The sequence below is a fragment of the Hipposideros armiger genome, unplaced genomic scaffold (genome assembly GCF_001890085.2).
Source record: "Hipposideros armiger isolate ML-2016 unplaced genomic scaffold, ASM189008v1 scaffold_59, whole genome shotgun sequence".
NCBI classification, from domain to species: domain Eukaryota; kingdom Metazoa; phylum Chordata; class Mammalia; order Chiroptera; family Hipposideridae; genus Hipposideros; species Hipposideros armiger.
Genome location: NW_017731409.1, coordinates 4,234,724 through 4,242,460, shown reverse-complemented (window position 1 = coordinate 4,242,460; position 7,737 = coordinate 4,234,724).

Genomic DNA, 7,737 nt, shown 5'->3' with positions numbered 1-7,737 from the left:
CGGCGGGGGGAGCAGCTGTTAGGGATGGTGGAATGTGTGCCCTGGGCTTTCTACAAAACCATTTTCCTACCCAGCCTTAGAAGCCAGTGTACACAGACCCCAAGAGACTGAGAAACATGATCAGAATCCTGACCACACTCCTCCTGCGGCCTGCTCAGCCTCTGGAGCTTTCAGCTACATGAGTCAGTTTGAGTTGAATTTACTATTACTTGCAACCAAACACATCCTAAGTCATACAAAACTCTTTCCCAGATTAGGCCCAGGGCCATCAAGGTCCTTACCTGCTGACTGAAGGACGCTGACCACCCTTGCCACATCCACCCAAACAATAACCCTAAGAGAGTCCTTCTTGGTACACTGCCTCTTGTCATTTGATCCTTGACTCAGCCTCATGAGGTGGGTGAGGCAGGTGTACTATCTGCATTTTACAACTGGAGAAACAGGTCAGAGAGCTTACATGAATCACCCAAGGTTTCCTAGCTATCAAGTAGTGGGGCCTGAACCTGAACCCAGATCTGCTGCCTCCAAAGCTCATGCACTTCCACCACCCCTTTAGGTCTCTAACGGGGTGGTGGGCAGTAGCTAAACATGCATGGGTTACCTTTGGGGCTGGGTGACTGAGGTCTCGAATGCCTTCCGCCATCTTTTACCTGGACAAGGATGGTGACAGCAAAAAGCAGGGGCAGGCTCCTCTGACCCTTCTCACCCATCCCCCACCCTCCACCAAGTCCCAGGCACAGAGCGACAGTCCCTGCATTAACTGCGTGCCACTCCACAGCAGAGTGTGACCTGCATGACTCACAGCAAGGCCATGGTGAATCAGTCTTCTTGGGAGCTGACCACAGCCCCAGTGGCAGCTGGTCTTCTCCAGCCCGGCCTGGCACGCCTGAGCATTTCCTGGACATCCTTTCATTGCCTCACAAAAACCGCCTTACCTCTGCTTTGCACCAGCTGGTGCAGGAGGTCTAGAGGATGCAGTAGATGCCTCTTACTTGTCGGGCACCTTCAAGAATAAAACCAGGCAGGCCGGGGACAGCGTGCTCATTACCAACCCAGCTTAACAGAAAACGTTCCTTACCTGCTCCACCGGCGCTGCAGAAACACAGCTCTTGCAAAATAACTATAATAATGCATTTTTAAAAATAAACTTTTTTCTGTCAATCTAAAACTCTTCTGAGAAGAGTTAGTGCCTTCTTAGAAGTTTTAGATAGCCAGAAAAATTGCAAGGACAGTACACAGAGTTCCTGTATACCACTTAGCCAGTTTCCCCTCATATTTACATGGTACATTTGTCACAACTAATGAATCAAAGTTGAGACATTATTATTAATAAGGTCCATACTTTATTTGGATTCCTTACTTTTTACCTAATGTCCTTTCTCTATGCAGGATCCCATCCAGGATCCCTCATTACACTTAGTGTCATGTCTCCTTAGGCTGTTCTTGGCTATGACAATTCCTCAGACTTTTCTTCTTTTGGGTGACCTTGACAGCTTTGAGGAGCACTGGTCAGGTATTTTGTAGAATGTCCCTCAGTTGGGATTTGCGTGAAGTTTTTCTCGTGATTATTAGACTGGGGCTCTGGGTTTTTGGGAAGAAGACCATAGAGGTAAATGCCCTCTCATCACATCCTATATCAAGGGTACATGCTATCACCATGCTTATCAGTGATGCTGTTAACCTTGGTCACCTGGCTGAGCTAGTGTTCGTTGGGTTTCCCACCATAAGGTTCCTTTCTTCCCCTTTCCATACTGCACCCTTTAGAAAGACGTCCATGGACACAGCCCACCCTTAGGGTATGGGGAGTTAGGCCCCACATGCGGGACGGTGGAGTACCTACGTAAGTTATTTGGAGTCCTTCTGTATGGAAGTTTTGTCTATCCTCCATTGATTTATTTATTCAATCACTTATATTAGTACGGACTCATGAATATTTATTTTATACTTTGGGTTATGTTCCAATACTATGTTACTTTTTTTGCTCAAATTGTTCCAGCTTTGGCCATTGGGAGCTCTTTCAGTTCGCTCTCGTGTCCTTTGATATACCCACACTTTCTTACTTTTAAGAATGATTATATATTTTTTCATCCCTTTTCTTTCAAGAAGTATTGCACGCTGGTAATCATTGACACTGGATAACGAAGACATTAGGGTTCACCACAGCGCTCTCTCAACCTTTGGTCACATTAAGTTCTTCTCTAATAAAAAGTACTGCGTGTTGGTTATCTCGGATGTGAGACTTCATGTTGCTATCTGCTGTACCTGTGATGGCCTGAGCCAATGGGACAAAGCGGGTGACAGGACCCTGGGACTTCAGCTCCCAGAGTCAGAGCAGGATCAATGTCAGCTCTTTCACAGGGAAGGCTAGGTGGGCCCTAGGCTGCAGGGGCTCTGCTCCCCAGGTGTGCTGACCGGTGTCTGGCAGGACAGTGCTGAGTGACCTGCAAATGACACCTCTGTGAGGGGGACGACCATGCTGCTGATGAAATGAGTACCTGGGAGATCTACGCTGTGCTCCCGAGGAAGGCTGATGCTTTGCTGGCTTCCACCCCTCAGGTCCCTCCCCTCCCTCTCAGGGCGGTGGCTGCCATGGGCCTGGATCCCAAGGTGCCCAGCCAGTGAATGTGGTGGAACGTGAAGGGTGATCCAGCCGACACAGAGCAGAGGCTTTGGCCCACCTTCCCTTCACCAACAGCTCAGCTCTCACTGGGTCGGCTCCCAGGTCGGCTCTCACTGGGAGGGAGGAAGGAAGGAAGGCGAACACACCAAGAGTGTGAGAAGCGATGACCTGGCCCTGTTCCTTGCCCCTCCCGTATGCCAACACTCTCTCATTGAAGGCCTCAACCTCCGAACTCCTCTGGCAATCAGAGCCCTGATGCGCACACATGTGCCATGTGCACAAATCTGGTCTCTAAGCTACTTGAAGGCAGGGACTTGGCTTCATTAGCTGCCCCGAATCTAACCAGTGCCTGACATGGTGCTGGGCTGGGAATACGTGCTGCTCAAACACTAATGCAGAAGCAACCTCAGAGCTGACCTAAAAGTGGAGATGCACTGAGGAACTGAGGTCCATTGGCACACACCCACACCTGTGTGCTTGTGGGGTATTGGTGATCGGCCAGGCACTGCATTGGGGTACAGCATGAAGACCAGTCCCTGGCCTCATGGGAGTGCCCAGTTGGAATGGTAGCTTTCTGCAGAGGGGACTCCAGACTCATTTTCTGGATGGGAAACACAGTCAGGTTCTTTCAACCAGTTACCCTACCCGAAGTCTAGCACTAGCCTTGCATAGGTATAAGCTGTGGACATGACTTTCTTCCTCTCAGCTGGCTGGCCTTGCTGTGGCCTTTTGGACCAAAGTCATTGGCCACTGTCCTTTAGCCCCAGCTCTGCCCCTGCCACCTCCAGCTATTGATGTCACTGGGAGATAGGAAACAATGAAGTTCGCAAGCATGTGCGTGGGAGCCATACTGCCAGCTGGACTCCTCTGGCTGGTGATGAGTGACCAGGGGCATGGGTGGCAGCTGGGCCTGCCCATTTGGTATTCTGGAACCAGACTTTGCATGGCTCACTGCAGGAGCTGGCTTGTGGAGTAGGTACCTTTCCCTACTGGCCTGCCACGGTAGCCATCAGGGTTGTTTTCCTTGGCAGGAGGTTCAAATCTTCACCATGTCAGCACTGAGGTGGGAGGTTCTGGCACAGATTTCTTAACACTGGATCCTTGATTCTTGTTTTGTTTTTCTCTGGCTGTTAATTTACAGAAAAAAATTAATAGCAGAGACCGTGCTGGATAGTTTTGCTCAGAGAAGGCTGTAGTTGTACACAGGCCCCACCCCTGCAATGGACATCAGAGGAAAACAACCCTGAACTGGGCCTGGCAGTCAGAACAGGGCGCAGGAGGGAACCTGCTCGGCTGGTTGTAAGCTGTCCAGGGCCACCTGTTTGGCTCTTTCTAGACACGCCCATCCTGCTGGGTGTGTGCACACATGCACAGGGCACATGTCAACCAGGATGAGCTAGAGCACTTGGACCCTGGGGTTCAGTCATCAGACCATACAGAGCCAACAGGTGAGTCTGTCCCCACCTCACCCCAGGAAAGGCTGAATAACAAGGGTTCAAGCCCTATCATAATCAGGCCCTGATGGGAGATGCCAGGCAGGCAGTTTCTCTGTGCCTAGCATAGTGCAGACACCAGGCACTGCAGACAGGGCCAAGTAACCAGCATGGTAATGGTTCATGGTTCTGATCCAACCGGGAAGCATATATTTCATATATATCATTTCCCAAGTCCAGATTTTTTCATACAATAACAGATTTGGGGTCTGCCTGAGTTCCTTCAGAAACCAAGCAAAGCCTATTGGTTTCCACCCTTTGGTATTCAATATATATTTACTTGCCCTTTCTTTTAAGGACTTTAATGCACTGATGAATGGAGTTAATTCACTCCATATTTCAACAAAGCCCAAACAGAAATGGTTGCACGGTCCACGGCCTATGATGGCAGACACTTAAGAATAGCTAACATTTGAGTACTTATTAAGTGCCAGGCACATCACAGTTCAAGGGCTTCCACATGTACACCTTTATGCCTCACAATTGTACTTTGTGCTATTGTTGTCCTCATGTTATGCCTCGGAAACCAGGGCAATCAGAGCCAATCCAGACAGGTGGGTCCAGAGCTGGTGACCTAAACCACTTGGGCGCTGGTTCTGAAGCTCCTCAGGCTCCTTGCCCTCCCCTGACCCTGACGAAGCAATGACAACACTTACCCAGCTGAGGGATGACAGTTTTCTGGGACAGCCTCCAAAACTCAAGTGGGGGCCTGCCTGATGCCGTCACTGGAGTCCTGTGCATAGTTAAGCCTGCATATCCAAACTAGTCCAGAAAAGGGGTATTTGGTCAATTTGATTTTCTACCTGAGGAATTAACTAGAAAATATTTTTGTTTCTCTCTTTTTCAGGGCAAATCTGGGGCTGTATTAACTAGCTCATGCTTTAGTTAACTAGACCCCAGACACTGAAGGAAATCCATGATCTAGCAGTGCTTCAAAGGGGTCCTCGTTCTTACCATGGTTTTCCCACTGTAGATCCAATGTCGAGCTGGGAAACTCCTATTCCCTACCTGGGTTTCCTCCTCAGGCTAGAGAAACTGTTTTGAACAAAGAAAGGCTCTAGTTCCATGTTCCTGGAGGCTGTCCAGAATGGAACCTGGTGAATAGGCCTGAGAGATAGCCTTGCTCTGGCTGGCAAATAAGCCTGCTTGGTGACCAGAGGACAGCCAGTGCGTGGTATAAACATGGGTGTTGTCCCATGACATCACCCTCACTTGGGGCCTCAAAAGCAGGTGCTGGGCTGCCCTTGGCCAGCCAAAAGTGTTTGAGCCCCCAGCATGAAGGAAAACACCTACCAATTGGACAGTTTAACAGGCCCCTCTCCCCTCGTTCACCGTTCTCCAAGTGCAGCCTTAAAGAGCCTGACCTCAGACCCACTGTGCTAACTCAGTTCAGCTGTGCCTCACTTTCCCCAGCAGCTTTTGTTCCCTGGGCTATTTTACTTTTGGGAGTCAAACCTGAGTGCATGAGAACCACCTAGGAGAGCTTTTTAAACTGACTCTGGCTGTTCAGCCTCAGCATGCTTTAGGTGAGGGGAGCAGGAGCCCAGGAATCCTTTCCACAAGCACCCACAAGCACTTGGGCATGCCCCAAGGACCCCGCTTTGAGTAACACCACCATGGGGTCTTCTGAGCAATTCTTCCTGGACAGAAAGCCGTGTCCAAAGTTCAGAGATGCCACTGAATGGCTGAGCCTCACTTGGGCTGACACCAGATCTAAGGCAGCCAAGGGGACTTCTTCAGTTTTGAAGAGTGCATCAGTTCCATCCCGGGGTTCCTGTACTTTTGTCTTTATTCGCTCTGCCTCCTAAGGATGGGGCACATCTGAGGAGTGGGTAGCATTTGCGAAACACCAAGTCCACCCTCACATACTCCAGATGAGGCTGCAGGAGCTGGATTTTTCCATCTTGCAGATTCAGCCCTGGTCAAACACTTTGTGTAGATGACAGCTGGCACCTGAATGCTTACTTGGTCCTGAGGTCAAGCACATTATAAACATATTCCACTTAATACTCACAACCACCTTATGAGGTTCAGGACTATTATTATCCTCATTCTATAGATGAGGACACCGAGGCCAAGAGAAGTGACTTGCCTGAGATTACCCAGCTACTGACAGAGCCAGGGTTTTGAACTCAGGCAGTCTGACTTCAGAGCCCAAGCTTAAAACACTCCATTCTGTTGTTAGGAATAGAATTCTGTTTTCTTCAGTCCGAGTTTAGGGCTCCTTCTCCTATCATCTACTCAGTCTTATTTTTTGAACTTTCCCCAGCTAAGATGATAGCTCTGTGAGCTGAGGCAATTCTTTGCTGAAGTTGTAGCTACTCTCCACGTGGGATTAGCATATCAAGAATTTAAAAAGCATGGCCGTTTAAAGTACCCTTTCATTTGGGGCAATTGGAAAGGCAGGGAAATATCAAGCTCACCATTGCATTAAGAGAAACAGGTGGCTTTTAACAGGACCTTCAGTGAAACCACCTGCTGCAGTGACCAAGCAAATCACCAGGTGCAGGGCTGTCCAGAATGCAGTGACAAGAACCACAGAGAAAAACATCGCTGTAAGAGACCAAACCATGGTCAAACTTCGGTGTTCTGGAGAGTACAGATGCAGGCTTTTTAGACACAAAAACCAGAAGGAACTTAGTTGCGACTTTGCTTTGTCCCCTTTAACAGGCACGATCTCCAGCTCAGGTCTCTTACCTTGTTTTCCTTTCCAAGCAGTTGCTCCCCGTGGTCCCACCTCTCCTCCACTTCTTGCCAGTCTGCTCAGCACGTCAGTCGAGTGGTTCAGATCTCCCAGGTGATGAACTATCTGTTGTGGGTCTTTTCTTCCAACTGGTTGATTGAAATTTTGAGAAGCCCAAAACTTAACCCCTTGTCCAGCCAATGTGCTGGAGCCAGGGACTGGTTCTCAGGGACGTCACCTGTCCTGCGCTGGCTCGGCTGCCACTTCTAGTTTGCTCCCTGCCTATTGAGTGCCCAGCGTTACTCCTTCCATCTCATCAACATGGCTTCACCTGTAGCCCTGTTCTAATGCCTCCTCTGCCAAAGCCAACTGTGTGTAATATGGAGTTTATAATTAAGGCCAGGCATACGGAGAGATATATGGAAGGGCAATGAAAAGGAGGAGGAAAGCATGCTAACTTTGGGCCTAAGAAATCACCTGACTTCTCATTCCGGATTTTTTTTTTTTATTGGGGAATTGGGGGAAGGGGAACAGACAAGTTGCTGTCCTTTTGTTCTTCAGTCTAGTTGTGAAGGACGTGGCTTCACTGGCCCAACCAATTTTTTTTCTTATTCCTGTTTCTTTCTTCTCTTGAAATGGAGTGCCTGTAATAAATGGGATGGTGCTCCCCCAGCATATCCTTGTTCCCTTATTGCAATCATGGTTTTGGGGGCTGGTTTGATCACATTACAAACTGCCTCTTGTAAAAACACCACCCACCTGTCAACTCCCATGAACCAAACAGAGATACTATGGATTTGACATCAATTGCAAGGGACCTCAGCACTACCATTCTAAAGAGAGTGACAAATCAAAGAACTGATTTGAATTCACTCTCTCCCTTGGTCTGGGAACAGCAATATTTCCTGTCAGCCAGACAGGAAAACCAAAGCTGAGCTGTG